Below are 17,316 nucleotides of genomic sequence, written 5' to 3' on the forward strand. Positions count from 1 at the left end.
TCAAACAGGTTTCATCTCCTTTTTGATATACAATATGCACTACTTGAGCGAAATATAGAAACTAACTTGCACTGAAAGCAGACTCTGATCGGTGTCTAGTCCCAGCAAGCTGTAATTCCATGCACATTCTCTCGGACCATGGCACTGATAAAGTCTAACTCGCGGAGGGCCGATAAAAAAAGCGCACTTAATGAACGAATCGGGCTGATGCATCCGACACCTTCGTGGAATTTGTTCTTAATGAACAAAAATGTAACATTCCGTGTACAACCTTAGTACGGGCTCAGTTGGACTTGACTTACTGACCCGTAAACAACCTTGGGAAATTATTAACCCAGTAAATGTTATTGACCTCATTACTTGAAATTATTATTATTATTATTATTATTATTATTGTTGTTGTTGTTGTTGTTGTAGTATCCCGCAACACCGTCTTCCTGACACTATAACTTTACCGGGATGTATCATCATTATTATTATGGAATATGGTCTTAGAAGGCGTTGATTATCGTTACACATGTTAATGGAGACGGCCTTTTACAATACCAATCTCAAGCTTACGCATCTGTTTGATAATTATTTCAATCTGTAAAATATAATGTCAGATCGACCTAGGCGACATTTGGATAATCGTGTGTACCAATAGTACGTATCTATCCAGGGGCATATTAACCATTAAGCAGACTAAGCACGTGTTTAGGGCACCAGGGCCAAAGAGGGCACCACAAAGTTGAGAAAAGGGTGAAAAGAAAGAAAACGAATGAAGATTTGTAAAAAAAATATGATAAAACTAGTGCAAATTGATCATAATGTTGTTTCTTGATCATGGTGCACCCTAGGGTTAACAGCTAAAATGGACTGGGTCAGCGTGGAAAGGGGGCGGGGGCACCAAGATTTGTCAGTGCTTAGGGCACCAGTGAGCCTTAATCCGCCCCTGTATCTATCGATGTTGTGTTTATCGGCGGTTAAATCGGTACAGTTATCATCGATGTCTGTGGATTTGTATGCCCTACATGATAGAATTATTCAGTAATTCATACGTGCTTCATTCAGAAGTTAATTGTCTCTGTGAAAAAGTCAACTAACGAAATTTGGCTAATTTTGTTTTAGATGAGAAAAAAAATCCGACATAATAATCTCCTTCCATTTTTCAAATCCACTCTGCCGATACATATCACATTAGCTACATACCTATCTTCATTTATCTACCTTCTTGTACCTATCTGCTTATAGCTCAATGGTCATAAAATAATTAACAGAAAAGCAGTCAATGGTCTTATACTAATTAACAGACAAGCACTCAGTAGTCTTAAACTAGTTAACAGAAATCAGCAACACAACAAGTTTAGTAAAATCAACACAAATTTAATTCACTAACTTATTAAACGAAAAGTTAAGAGGAACTTACAATGATATGAAATAAATGCCAAATAATCCTAAATGTCATATCGCAAGTCCAAAAATATAAAATGGTCCTAATGAATTCCAATAATCCCGAATGTCCTATCGGAAGTCCAAAAATATAAAATGTTCCGAATGAATTCCAATAATCCCGAATGTCCCGAATGTCACTCACAAACTGACAAGAATCCCAAAATAGTGTTAATCCAGTCAATGAGTTGCTTAGTATTTCCAATATATGATTTAACTAATTCCTCTGGAAGTATATCTGAACACAACAATAAGTAACTTTACAGATTGGTATTATGATATGAATAGGTTTTGTTACCTCCACCTTATACAAAAACGCAAGACCAGGATGTGGGTAATAAGTTCTGTCTAGAACATTCTGAGGTCAACAAACCATGTCAACATATTTACAAATTACCATTATCTTAAGTACAATCTATAATCATGGACAAAAGTTAGCTTAGTTAAAATAAAAGTTTGAGCACATATAGATATACACAAGTTTACCATTTTATAAATCAGTGTGCAGAATAGCCGGGTCAGTTGTAACTCGATTTGAATCTGATTCATGGATATGTCTTTGATATGATATTGTGTTGAACTGATCAGAGATCATGTCCGTCCGTCTGTCTGTCTATTTTCCTTGTATCATGAACTTCATTCACAGTGAGCGAGGGGGAGAGATCATATTTGGCATGATGCTATTTAAGGAGGAGCCATTGACATGAACTATTTCCAATCCTGGATGCAGACCCACACACCCCCAGGACGATTAGTGGGGGCGGATTTAAGGTCACATTGGCATATGTGTGGAGAATAATCTTTGCAACCCAAGCTCCATTTGCACCGATTAAGGAAACGTGTTTTTATTTTGGTCCGATATTTTCGGCGGATGAATATATGACAAGAAATGTGTAATTAGTGAATTAGTGAATGGAGAATGATGATTTGAAAAAATGAACATTATGAATTTAAATTCTCCTTACACTCCGAAAACAATCCTCAATTTACGTATGCCTCTGTTTTCTTTCATTCGGTTTGTTGCATATTTCTCTTTTACCCTCTCTCTCTCTCTCTCTCTCTCTCTCTCTCTCTCTCTCTCTCTCTCTATATATATATATATATATATATATATATATATATATATATATATATATATGTGTGTGTGTGTGTGTGTGTGTGTGTGTGTGTTTCTCAGACTTTTGTTATTTGAAACTCAATGAAGACTTTGCGTGTGTATATGTATATTGTTTGAATTTGTATGTGTGTGTGCCTGTATGTATATACCTTGAATATTAAACTATATATATATATGAAACGTGTACGAGTAAACTGTCATAAAATGATTTATAATGTAATGAGAGCATAAGGTGGCTATTGACTTAAAACAATGTGTGTTATTTTATAAACAACAAATGTAGTTTGTAATTGTATCAACAATGTAATTATATACATTCAATAATGTAAACATAAACAACCAGTACATAACAAAATTATATATACTAAAATGCATTATTTAACATTTAACATCAGAGACGCTAAATAGCAAATACTTGTAAAGCATAGAAATGCAATTGCATTGTTTCAGTCAAGTATCACTTATTATAACGGGAATATAGAAAATGTAATTGCATCGTTTGAATAATGTAATTACTTACAATAAGAGGAACATATACGGATATTAATGGAATGTAAAATACCTGAAAACTGACTATCATGCTCGACAAAATCTCGACATTTTAGTGTAGAAAACGATTCTTGACAGTGCCCTGACGTTTCCGTATATAAAATGGTCGAGACTTTTATATTGAAAATAAATAATGCTTGATGTTCCATCGACGTTTTTCGTTTATAAAATGGAACTTGGCAGTGCCTCCACATATTTAAAGTAGAAAAAATGTAAAGATTATAAAGAAGGATACAATGTTACATCTATATTTGTTCGTCTTTCGCTCTCCTGGTATAGCATAAATGAACACATTTAAATCTAAACATTTCAACGGTATAAAAAGTATTTTTTGTTTATCAGAATATAGCTTCTCTTTAACAGACTTTGCATGAATATGTAACCGTAACTTCTATGCAACCAAACGGATTACAAAAGGGTTTCATGTTATCAATAATTATGATCAGTCAATTGATTTTATAATTGACAATAAATTAGTTAATCAGATATGACATGCAAATATTAAACGTCATGAAAATGCTGCGTCAACAAACGTTCATACTATATTAAAACAAGACCTTCAGGCTCAATTGAGATTCTTTTGAAAAAATACATATCAAAAGTCTAACACAACTGTAATAAAAGAAAAATATGCACTAAAGTAATATTTTTATAATTGCATGGCAGATTTACAGCTTATTCATAAGACATCCAAGCAAAACAATGGTAGTACTTTCTAAGCAAAAAAAAAAACAACAACCAACCCTAGTGTATTACGTAAGCATCACAATGGAGTCTTTCTCGATCGATCAATCGACCAGAATAGAACGATTTGACATTTTAAACAATGTTAGCGGAAAAGAAAGAAAGAGAAAAAGAAAGAAAGAATAAAAATAAATAAATAAATGAAACCATGTGAATGCATACGAAATGGCAGTCACTGATAAATAAATTACATGATTTATAGTCTATAAAGTTGATGAAGGAAACAAAACCAAAGGTATGTGTCATGTGGGACTAGTAAAAACTAGTATAGATGAAACCGAAACATAGCAAATGGTAATCGCAGTTTAAACTTGTTGTATCATTAAAATGTAAGAAGAAAATCATATTCCGTACATTTGAATAGAAACTCTCAGTTGTAAGTACAAAATCACATACCGTACCTAACAACAGAAACGCTGACTCGTAAGTACTAAAGAACTAAGTCATATGACGGAACTTCCAACAGTATCACAACCTTTTAGCAGATGCAAAAAAGAGGAATGTAGACATTACTTTGTCAGCAAATATTACCGAAAGCATTTATTTTCTGCCATGAAGAAATGTGCACTTCTCGGATCAAAAAAGTATCACATAAATTCCAATCTCCAGATCGCTTATATATGAATAAGCTGCCATTTCGACTAAGGTGCACCTTCTGTGTGATTATGACCTTGACCTTTAAAGAAGAAGACGTTTTAAAAAAGCAATAAAGCTATCACACCACATTAATACGTTCCAATATTTCCGTTTTCTCTTCTTTTTTGCTCAGGAGAGTCATTTTCGTTTCATTTCTTCTCATAGAAGCTTCGTCTTGCTCCCCTAATCCTTTCTTGCAGAGGTGATACGTGACAGCTGCGTTGAATGTGTGGCTAACTACGCTGCTCGTAGATCGTATTCTGTCCCTGTATGGAAAACAAAGACAAACATCCAGGTAAGAAGCATATCAATAAATATGCATTAGGAATCATATTTCGTGCCCTCAAATTCATACAAGATGTATCAACACATTCCAAGTCAAATACTTTAACAAACATTACTGTGTCAGTAGACAAAGCTTAAACGACTAAATTGACTTCATACTGTTGGATACAAATGACATGTATTGAGAAGATATGATTTTCGCAGCTTAATAAATACAGTATTGGCCTTAATCATTTCGTACTGATTCTAGTGACTTAAGCCACGATTTGCATTCGTACAGTAATTAGGATACAATGCCAATAGCAAGAAAATCGTTCTACGCGTGTGCGAAATTAACCTACATTACCTTCAGTGTTATTTACTTCCAAAACTACTTAATTTTGAATAGGATTCTAAATTCCTGAATATGAGGTACAGTGTTGTTGTTGTATTTAAAACAATGTTTAAAACAAACATTATTGACATATAATTATTTCAATCTGATTAAAATCAGATCTCTACTGTCTTACGTGAAGATTTGACAGCGACAGCTGATGGGTCATGCTCTGGTGATCTGCTGAACTACCTAATAAAAATGCAGCTTTCGGAAATTTGAAAGAGAATTGGATCGTTTGGCACACACTGATGCTCTTCAGCCATACTGCCAAGTCATCCAAACGCAAAGTTACAATACTTAATCTGATTGGCTGATAAAGTTATTATGGTAATTATCGTAATAATACAGGTCACCAGAATATGACAGCTAAGCGGTCGCTCTCTGATCTTCGCGTAGGACAGTGGAGATCGGATATTAATCAGACTGATAATTAATGTTAATTGAAATGGGACAATTAGACAGTAAAAACATACAGGGACAACACAGATTGCCCAAAACAAAAAGTAGACACTTTCGTTATTTTACTGAATCTTGGTGGCACGTACCATGTAAATTATTCCCCTTTATATTTGTTTTCACTCGTTTAATGTGATATCATATCAGCGCCATAACTATAACAAACTGCCTCCGTTAGTATAATAATTTGTTTCATTATTTAGTAGAAAATAAAATTTGTTAATTAGTAACTAATGGTTGATATACTCATCTTAAATCATAAATTTAATGTAGTCCCACAGAGCTAAAAATTAAATTCATTAAAAGTTGCAAGAGTTGAATTTGCGCATTCGAGAATTAAATACAGGCAGACAAATGAACGACCACACAGACGGACGGACAAAAAGGATTGATGCTGCATGCGTTCAGCCACATGCATGGAACATAAATAAAAATTATACTTACAGGTACCATTCTACTGCCAAGAGAAGAGCTATGTCCCCGACAGGTCTACTCATTGAGGTAAGAATCATGACAACCGCCATGACACTGGCGCTTGGAATGGAGGGCAGCAATCGTTGTTAACAGCCTGTAGTAGTAGTAGTAGTAGTAATAGTAGTTGTAGTTGGTGTTGTAGTAGTAGCATTAATAATGCTAATAATAATAATAATACTAATAATAATAGTTGTTATTGTCGTTATTATTATTAGTAGTAGTATTGTTATCAGTCTTATCATTGTCTTAATCTGACTGTCACTTTTCCAACAACAAATTCTGTAATAAGTATATCGGGGTGTATTCCGGTTTAAAATTGTAACTTTTCTTTGGCCATGGAAAGTCAACGGGCATTATGGCAATAATAGAAGGTGTACTTTATTTTTAAAAAATGCTTCCTAATAAAATTGAAAAAGTTAAAAAAATGAAATAGATTTAGACGTCTTTATTAAACAATCAAAATTTGCAAGTTACTCTCATTTAATATAGAACGATATCAGATACAGGTTTCGCGTTTAACTATATTGATATACTGCTAATTTTATGTTTGTTTTAGTTAGCAAGCTGAAACGTTTCTGCCGTATACTAACACACTGGCAGATACAGATGCACAGACTAAACAACCCCGATCATTAGCATCAGAAGTTATTGTTTTTGTAGAGTTTAACGCCATTTTTCAGCACACGATAGGCTATATATGACGGCCAGTATAAATGGTGGAGGAAGAACCCCGGAAAACCCTGGAAAGAACCACCGACCCACGAGAAGCTACTGGCACGCTTTCTCACATACAGCAACAGATATAAAAACACACACAAATACGAACACGCATGCTCACACATACAGATGCATGGAAGAAAACGTACCCAATCATTAGTATATCCCCAATGCTGATGGAGGAACCTGATAGATTAGCAATGAAGACGCAGGAACTGGCGATGTACACAGCGCCACCATTGCAGCTAAGCGTGACGCTAAATGGGATAACGAAGCGGACAACTCTTTTATCAATTTTCTGCTTCTCTTCACAGACATGGTTCATCTCTGGAATGGCAACCGCCCTATGACACATGATTAGGATAAACTTGAGCGTAAATTATAAAAGATATCGTAATCTTGTACAATTAATTATTTAAATACGAACATCTGAAATGTACACTTGCCTCTAAATTTCTTCCTGATTTTATTTATATCTAAACAATGACAATCAACGTTCCTAAATTTGACTCGTCGCGTAAAATAGACAACCGTAAACTTTATACATTTACCATACCAGAATTAAATTATCATTGTAATCTTATAATAATTTTTACAACTTCGACATAATGAAATATGTCCATAATCAGCAAAAATCAGTTCTCATTAATCACTTACACATGATGATTCCAAAACAATAATTTTCAAAACGCATGCCGATCAAGTCAGCTTCAGTAACTTTCATTATCTGTACAGCTGATAAGAAATTATGTGAAGGCTTTTTTCTCTAAATTGTTGTCGGCTGACGTTATGTTTTACCTTTTTTAGCTGACTAGTTTTCTAAATTAGAAAAATCACTGTTTTAAGTTATTTGGTGAGGTTAAACATGAAAATACCGTGGGAAGCAATCTTCAAAGGATGACACTACAACATGGCAGCCGATAACAATTGTAAAATGACACTACAACATGGCAGCCGATAACAATTGTAAAATGACACTTCAGCATGGCAGCCGATAAATATGGTAAAATGACACTACAACATGGCAGCCGATAACAATTGTAAAATGACACTACAGCATGGCATCCGATAACTATGGTAAAATGACACTACAACATGGCAGCCAATAACTATGGTAAAATGACAATACAACATGGCCACCGATAACAATGGTAAAATGACACTACAGCATGGCAGCCGATTACAATGGTAAAATGACACTGCAAAATTGCAGCCGATAACGACGGTAAAATGACACTGCAACATAGCAGCCGATAACAATGGTAAAATGACAATACAACATGGCCGCCGATAGCAATGGTAAAATGACACTACAGCATGGCAGCCGATAACTGTGGTAAAATGACAATACAACATGGCCGCCGACAACAATGGTAAAATGACACTACAACATGGCAGCCGTTACAATGCAACATAGCAGCCGATAACGATGGTAAAATCTTGTTCACGCCTAATTTTACCAAACGTATAAAGACTTATGAAAACGTAATTTTGATGAAATAGTGACGCGTTTGCTTTGGCAAGTAAAGTAACTATTTTTTCACTCAGTTTCGTTTTTATCTTTTTTTTCTTCTTCTGTAAAATATGTAATAATTAACTAATAGATTTTCCGTTTATCATTGATTTCTTTTTTTATATAAAGACGTAATATTAATCCCATAATAAAATACTGCTGCACTAATAAATTTAATTTTTTTTCTCGATGAAATTCAATACATTAGCTCTGACCACGCGTTTACATAGACTACCTTGTTGTTCTATTAAGTAAAGTCATGGACATAACATATCAGACGTTAAGGAAAGTGCTTTCTTCCTTTTCTGGAAATAGTTGCCTTTGAAAGCAATGAAGTGAATAGTTAGTACCAGTGCCGGATTACTAAATAGTCAGAGTAGGTACCGACCTAGGGGCCACGCGACAACGGATCAAAATAATACTGATAAAACGTATTAGGAGTTAATTTGCAAGGAAGGCCCCAAGATTTAAACTGCCTAAGGACCTAAGGGCCTCGACAGAGTTTAATCCGGTAATGGCTAGTACCTGTGATATTTCCGGAGGAGGCAAATTTTCGCCTTCCCGCTTTATCGTCTTAAGTCAAATCGCAGAGGCTAAATTTAGTAACAAGAGACTGATGATGCTTCTTGCTCTCCAGAGTTTCACATTTCGACGTTATACATATCTCCAAGAAAAATCAACAACAAAAAAGGTAATTATTCTTCTTAAGGACCTCAGAAACATTAAACAACGCCTGATTGGTTACAATGGCATAGTAATACATTGAAACCAAAGCATGCCCATAACAAATGGAAAATACATGAAATTTAAACTTACGTGCTAGTTGTTGCGAACGCAATCATCCATGGCCTAGCGATGCTCATCAGAAATGTGAAAGGGTTTCTCGTGGTGAAGATGAAAAGCTTAAGAGGCATCATGACGATCTGGTGAATAGCAATTCCAATAGTCACGCATGCGATGAACATGCCAAGCTGACTGAACACATTCCGAACATCTGCTACACTGGCCGCTGACACGGCAATAAGGCTTGTCACTCCAATCGGGGTCGCCCTTAAAAATATAAGAAATGGTTATTATCAATTAATTTCTTATCAAACAATAGCAGGATAAGAAGCATTTAAATCTTCCAACTTTTGCATTTAACAATTAATATATTTAGAATAATCGCCGTGGATTAGACCTTTTCCTAAGAAATCGGAGAAAGTCGTCTTGATAAAGATACTCCGCAGATATCTTACCTGCGTTTTGCTTCGAAAAAGATTTTTTTTAAATATCCTAAAATGATTGGGGTTTTTTTTGTTGTTTTTGTTTGGTTCCTTACAACATGAAGGTTCTATTAATAGTGCTGAGGGAAGTAATGTGCTATGCCCAAGGACATACTTATTGTAGTCTGTTTGGGGTTATCCGATGGTAGATCCAGTATTGCCTTCACTAACTGATGTTATTAATACCTCTCTCTCATTAGGGGAATTCCCATCATTTTTCAAAACTGCCATTGCAACGCCTCTGCTGAAGAAACCAACATTAGACCATAACGATTTAAAAAACTACTGCCCAGTTTCTAATCTCCCATTCATATAAAAAATCTTAGAAAAGTTTATTCTATTCGAGCTTGTATCTCATCTGAATTCCAACAGTCCTTTTATCAATGTACATTCTGCATATCGCCCTTGCCACAGTACTGAAACTACTCTTCTAAAAGTAGTTAATGACATTCTCTCTGTTTTGGATAGCGGAAAGATTACAGTCCTCACCCTCCTTGATTTGTCTGCAGCATTTGACACAATAGACCATGATATATTACTTCACCGTCTCCAGCATGTATATGGCATTCATGATGCAGCCTTACTGTGGTTCAAGTCCTACTTGGTCAACATGACACAAATTGTATCTGCAAATGGAATACACTCCAGCCCAGTTGATCTATGTTGTGGTGTTCCACAGGGGTCTGTTCTTGGACCTGTTCTCTTCATTCTGTACACTCAGCGGCCCTCAAGTGTCATTGATCATCATCCAGTGTCTCACCAATTGTACGTTGACGACACCCAAATATACAACTCTAGCCACCCAACTGAAGTTGATACTACCATCCAAGGTGTAGAGAGGTACATTTCTGATGTGAAATCATGGATGACATGTAACAAGCTGCAGATAAATGATTATAAAATCGAGGTCATTCCGAATACAGCACAAATACTTTCTCATTCACATCCTTTACCTCAAACAATAAATATCAGCAACACCAACATTAAATTCACACAATCAGTACGAAACCTAGGTCTTACTCTGGACAGTACTCTCACATTGCACCAACATGTCATGAACGTATGCAAGGCTGCATATCTTGAGCTGAGACGTACCAGCCCCATTCGCAAATATCTTTCAGTTGATGCCACTAAAACACTTGTGTGTCCATTAGTACTTTCAAGACTGGACTATGGTAACTCAGTTCTGTCTGGTTCATCTCAATATCTACTCCAAAAACTTCAAAACGTTCGAAACACAGCTGCTCGGATCATACTTAGAGTACCACGATCAGAGCACACCTCCCCGATGCTCTGTACCCTACACTGGCTATCCATTCGATCCAGAATCAAACACAAAATTTGTTTCACTGACGGACTCTAGTCCAACATACCTATCTGGCCTCACCCATGTGTGCACACCAGCAAGATACTTACGCTCCTCTTCTGACAATCGTATACTCATTATTCCCGTTATGAAAACAAAGTCATACGGACATCGTTCTTTTGCATACCAGGGCCCGGCAACGTGGAATGAATTGCCCACTGAACGTAGACACAGACACAGTGATCACATAAAAGAGTGCTCTCAAAACTCACTTATTTCGACTGCAAGTACAAACTTAAAGACCTAATAACGTTTCCTACCTTAAATATTCTCAGCATGTTTTTTATATTATCTAGTTTCATGGTGTTTGTGGTTGTACTCATATCATTATATGTTTTTTTATCTTATAGGTATTGTCTAATGTTGTTAAGCGCTTAGAGCTTCTAAAGATTAGGGGCTATAAAAAGTCCTTATTATTATTATTTTTATTAGATATCGAATCCGCTTCCCTCAGTTCACAAGGATAAAGCGCTTATCGCTGGGTCATCGCTATTTGGACATAACGAGTTCAGTTGATTATATTAAAGCGCTCATAATTCAACTTACCACATCAGCCAACGAACAACAACAACAACGGTATCGGAGCAAGCAACGAAGAAATCCAGAAAAGGTTTCCCCTTCTCCTTCAACGACCCAGCCGCGATACCCAATAGGCTTGCAGCCAAAATCATACCTGGAAAAAAAAGAATAAAAAAAACACAATAAAAACTACCCAAAACGGCTAGAATATATTTATTTTTTTTCTTTATTTTTTATTTATTTATTGCCCTTATCGTTTACTTTTTGCAACTATTTTATTTTGACCAATCCATTTTGGTGGCTTACATGAACCGTTCCAGTACGTTTATAAATGTGATGCAATAATGTTGAATAAAACCATTTAAAAAATAAAAAACAGAATCAGTGCCAATGTTTATCTCACGGTTAGGGCTCCCCAGTGACCGAGTGGCCGTTACGGATCACTGCCATCTCACCTCTGTCTGCGTGGGTTCGAGTCTAGGATTCGGCCAATGTGGGTATGTGAGAAAGCTTGCCAGTAGCTTCTCGTGTATCGGTGGTTCTTTCCGAGGTATTCCGGGCCATCCTCCGCCATTAATACTGGCCGCCATGCATAGTCTATCGTGTGCTGAAAACCCCAAAACAACAACAACAACAACAACAATCTCACGGTTACACTTAAATAATCGAAAATACTTTCTACAATGCAAGCCCCCATTTGCCACTGATAAAAGTATGCCTTTACCGTCATTAGTAGCTTATAAGTGGGATTCATCTGCAAACAACATAGACCTTGACCTGAAGTCGCATAGTCAGGGTTTGTTTCTTTTTCTCTTTTTTTCTTTCTCCTAATTACTCCTAACACGCTGGATAGTACCAGATCTGCCGGTTCATTATGATACGGCATATATGGGTCCATAAACCTGCAGTTGGACATGACCTATAAGCGACTATATGCGGTAATTCTCTTACTTCTTCAGTCTGTAAAACACCAGCGAATTTACCTATATTTAACACAAGGATTGATAATCAAAATAATGACCATGAAAATATGTTCTTCCAAGGAATGTTTTAATATAATTCATAATGTTAAATTAAATTAAATATGACATCGTTTCGAGACAACCTTGATAACGCATTATTTCTAATTATTTTTTCTTTCAAACTGCGCCTGTCATAAGGTATACTACGTAAGTCTACATGTACCTAATGTAAATTCAGTACGAAAATGAATTATTTTAAATGATATTTAAAAATTAAAATGCCAGGTCTCTATGCATACCAATGATATTAGCAGCATCTGTTTTTCCTATCTCTTTGGTCAAAATAAAACATGCTTCTGTGATAGAAGTTCCATTGGTAAAATTTTGGGATCCACTAATATCTTCTTTGTAATACCGAGTCTGGGTCTTTCTGAAAGCCGCTTCTACCAAATTGTCAGGAAAGATGTTTCTGCAAAAAAAAGATTAAATAAAAACAAGCTATTGCCTCGCATGCACTGAATATCACTATATTGGCGTATTAATATTTGTTTGTTTATTTATTTATTTATTTAGTTATTTATTTATTTTAACCATAGCAAGAACCCATCAATATCAGCTGATCACTTTTAATATCTGCGCTTTGAGGATACTGTAGACATGAGCTATCGCCAATGCGATCCTGTTTCAAGTTGACTCCAAAACTATGATAGTTGACGTGAGACATTTTAACCGCTGGTCCTCTTTGAGGACTTTGATGGTGGTTTGGGACGTGTGGGTGAGGTTGGCTGTCAGAAGGGAGAGAGACAGATAGAAATAGAGAGAGAGTGAAGGAAGATTTCAGGAACGATATACCTCTCAGCGAACTGTGATCACGACATGTTTACATTAACATCTGAATCTCTCATACGCAGACATAATGCAGTTTATCAAACTTATTACATTATAATGAAATATGAAACGGATCATCGGCTCTTGCTTATAAAAATGTAAGCGCTAAAACTTTATTTTCAACAAACTTGCCTGATTAAGTCAGCCAAGATATCTTGGGTTTGTAAAGCATTTTCCACCTTGGAGTTACTTTGTGGAGTACCACCTGCTCCTATACAGAAAGGAAATATATATATATATATATATATATATATATATATATATATATATATATATATATATATATATATATATATATATATATGTGTGTGTGTGTGTGTGTGCGTGTGTGTGTGTGTGTGTGTGTGCTTTCGACTTAATGAGACTTTTTCAAAGATAAATACAAAACAGAGACTAGACAAACAAATATAACATAAAACAGAAAAACAGTTGTGTTTGCAAAACTTTATATGACTATTTCTACAGATATTAAACCCCTTTAAATTTATTATGTTTCGACTAGTTTGTTTCAACTTGTGGATGCTAACAATTTTCAGTAATCTATCTTGAGTTAATTATGCAAAAGGCAATAACCTTGAATGTTGCAATGCATAATGAAGCAGTCTTATCAAACCAATTACCACAAAGCAGGTATTTTTCGCAAGTCAACCATTTGCCGAGTTTGCGCAAAAGTAGGAGATTACAGTTTGGTCTACGATTATTAGCAAATGCTTATTCATAGGGGCTACAATATTTAACAAGGAACAGTTTCAAGAGATTTATTTTCATGATCTCACTCGGAGACTGCTAAATTGTAAGAAATTATCCATATCTCACTATGGGACCGCTAAATTAATAATAGTCTCCACATCTCACTCTGAGACGGCAAAATTGTTAGTATTATACATCGCTCAACTCCCCCCCCCCATTTATTATAGTATTTGAAAGTTCATAATTAAAAGAGAAACGAAAATCTATGGAAAAATATTCAGTTTTGATGGCAAAGAAGTTGCAGTGAAATATTACCCAGTTTAATGTTCAACCCCAGATACCTTGGATTTCAGAACGCGTTAGAATAATTGCATAAAAATGTTTGGACTGGTTATATGTTAAAATCTATCAGTTCAATTGTCAAAAGAACAGCTTTAAATATCCACTATACATGGATTATGTATGAGGTAAGTGATACTTAACAACAACAACACTGAGGGCATTTGTATCGAGGATATACCTGGTTTAATTATGAAGGAAAGGGTCAGGTCAAAGCACCCCTGAGGACATTTGACTTACTTAGTTTACGTATGAGATAGAACGACGGGCCAACATCAACAATGAGGACGTTTGAATCGAAGATATATCTGGTTTATGTGTGCGTGTAAGGAGCACTCAATCACAACGCTGAGAATATTTGAAGCTATGACGTACCTGGTTTGAGTGTGAGCGTAAGGAGCACACCAATCACGGCGCTGAGAATGTTTGAAGGTAGGACGTACCTGGTTAAGCATGTGTGTAAAAGCACTCAAGCACAACGCTGAGAATATTTGAAGCTATGACGTACCTGGTTTGAGTGTGAGTGTAAGGAGCACACCAATCACGACGCTGAGAATGTTTGAATGTAGGACGTACCTGGTTCAAGTATGAATGTAAGATCACTCATCACGACGCTGAGAATGTTTGAAGCTAGAACGTACCTGGTTTAAGTATGAGTGTAAGAGCACTCCATCACCACGCTGCGAATGTCTGAAACTAGGACGTACCTGAGATAAGTATGTGCGTAAGGAGCACTCAGTCACAATGCTGGAATGTTTGAAGCCAGGACGTACCTGGTGTCAGTGTAAGGTGCACACCAATCACGACGCTGAGAATGTTTGAAGGTAGGACGTACCTGGTTTAAGTATGAGTGTAAGAGCACTCAATCACAACGCTGAGAATGTTTGAAGCTAGGACGTACCTAGTTTAAATATGAGTAATAGCACTCAATCACAACGCTGAGAATGTTTGAAGCTAGGACGTACCTGGTGTGAGTGTAAGGTGCACACCAATCACGACGCTGAGAATGTTTGAAGCTAGGACGTACCTAGTTTAAGTATGAGTAATAGCACTCAATCACGACGCTGAGAATGTTTGAAGGTAGGACGTACCTGGTTTAAGTATGAGTGTAAGAGCACTCATTCACAACGCTGAAAATGTTTGAAGCTAGTACGTACCTGGTTTAAGTATAAGGGCAAGAGACAGGCCAACAGCAGCGCTGAGGACGTTTGAAGCTAGGATGAAGATGAATGATACCAAACTTATCTTGCCATTCGATTTGGGATCCATCGATGCAGTGCCTGTAAAAGAATGAATATATTTAAATGCATACGTACTTAATTTACATAAGTACAGACAGACAAACAGCAATTAACTATAGTTGTAAATACGCACAATGCTTCCATGAATATTTGCTTGTTTACATAGATACATGCGTGCATGATCACATACACATGCACGCAAACATTGTCATACATAATTTTTAATATACGTTTACATAACAAATATGAGATGGTAACAATGTCTTCAATAATAATTACTAAATCGCATCTGCATTTCTTCCACGCAGATGTGATTGATGATTCAATAATAAACACAGTTTATTTGAACGTTTGACTGACGTTCAGGCGTTCACGCTTTTGTGATATTGAGAAACATACCTGCGACCACACTGCAGAATATCAGGGGTACAATCATCATTTTTAGCATTCGTAGGTACAGTTCACGACCAAAACCTAAAAATACAAATGTTGGTGTGCCTATACAGCGAAACATGCCAATATAGATCCTAAAGTGTACATAGAGCCAGCATAATTACAGAAGCGGGCCAGAACGATAGATAGATAGATAGATAGATAGATAGATAGAGAGATAGATAGACAGACAGATAGATAGATAATGTTCCAAGACAAATATATAATATGTTCTGGAAATAACAAAGCCCGGAGCAAATATGTATTATACCTATTTAAAAGTCTACATTGGGCCCTAATACATGTTTAGAAATTTAAATCATTACATAATTTGTCAAAGTAAATATATAAAATATTTGCACCTAATGCAAAATCGATCAAGGTAACCTTTAGTTGATATGCACCTTAATGTCAGAGAACAAAAATAATATTTTAAAAATCATACAAAGGATTAATTATACTTGGCAGATATACATACCAAGCCACATTAGCACAGTTTCAGAAGGCCGTGCCTCACGAACTGAAAAGCCAAGTACAAAGCCAAGAACGACTCCGAGTACCGTCAAAAGAAGCAGTGAATTCTTCTTCAGAAATCTAATACAGCCACCTTGTCTTCTCTTGGATGACATCGATAAAGAAGATGTCGAACACGACGGCGATGATCCTTCATCGTAATCATCATCGTACTTGTATTTTTCAATATGTTTTCCAGTCAAAAGATCTGTATTCATTTATATACGAGTCTGAAAAGGAAATAATAAGGAACAACCGTTAAGCGGGGTTTTGATTCTTGTTGACTAGTGTACACACATGGGATGCTGGAGACAAAACATGGCTCTCATTGCAATGAAACTGATTGCCTTTCTATCTTGATTTCTCGGCAAGACGCCTTTAAATTTTCAAATTCATACATGTAGTAAATAATAGCAGATAACAGGCAAATACTGAATAGACACATAGGTATACACTTGCTTTATCCCAAAATTAAATGGTATAAGATTGCTGTATTCATGCAGAACGTAACGCATCATTTTGTTTCTCCTGTCATCACCAATATTCTTTCCCTTTTTGAAATGATTTAAATTTCTAAAAGTCGCAGCTGAAAAAAAAGAGTAGAAAGACAACATAACTACAAAGATATTTGGCCTTTCATGTGAAAGAAAGTATAATCACACAGCCAGTATAATCATTTCAACTTTTTTCGGGGGTGGGGGAGCATATCTTGGGGGGGGGGGGGCAAAACTTGATTTGAGGGGGACCTGACGGGCTTGTTGATTTTCGTATATAGGCAACATCAGTTTTACATTTTACAGTAC

General features: G+C 36.0%; 1 pseudogene across 1 annotated transcript; it reads right to left on the bottom strand.

Annotated features, from left to right (window-relative positions):
* Positions 1–3,834: 3,834 nt before the first annotated feature.
* LOC149800156 (excitatory amino acid transporter 1-like) lies at positions 3,835–16,740 on the bottom strand (annotated as a pseudogene). The gene is made up of 10 exons (XR_016421097.1): positions 16,479–16,740; positions 15,968–16,042; positions 15,485–15,607; positions 13,431–13,509; positions 12,710–12,879; positions 11,476–11,602; positions 9,115–9,348; positions 6,935–7,129; positions 6,039–6,162; positions 3,835–4,743 (listed from the first exon to the last, which is right to left on the bottom strand). The product of XR_016421097.1 is annotated as an excitatory amino acid transporter 1-like (transcript).
* Between the last annotated feature and the right edge of the window lie 576 nt (positions 16,741–17,316).

This window comes from Sinohyriopsis cumingii, chromosome 5 (assembly GCF_028554795.1).
Source record: "Sinohyriopsis cumingii isolate HCF-2022 chromosome 5, ASM2855479v2, whole genome shotgun sequence".
In the NCBI taxonomy this organism is placed as follows: domain Eukaryota; kingdom Metazoa; phylum Mollusca; class Bivalvia; order Unionida; family Unionidae; genus Sinohyriopsis; species Sinohyriopsis cumingii.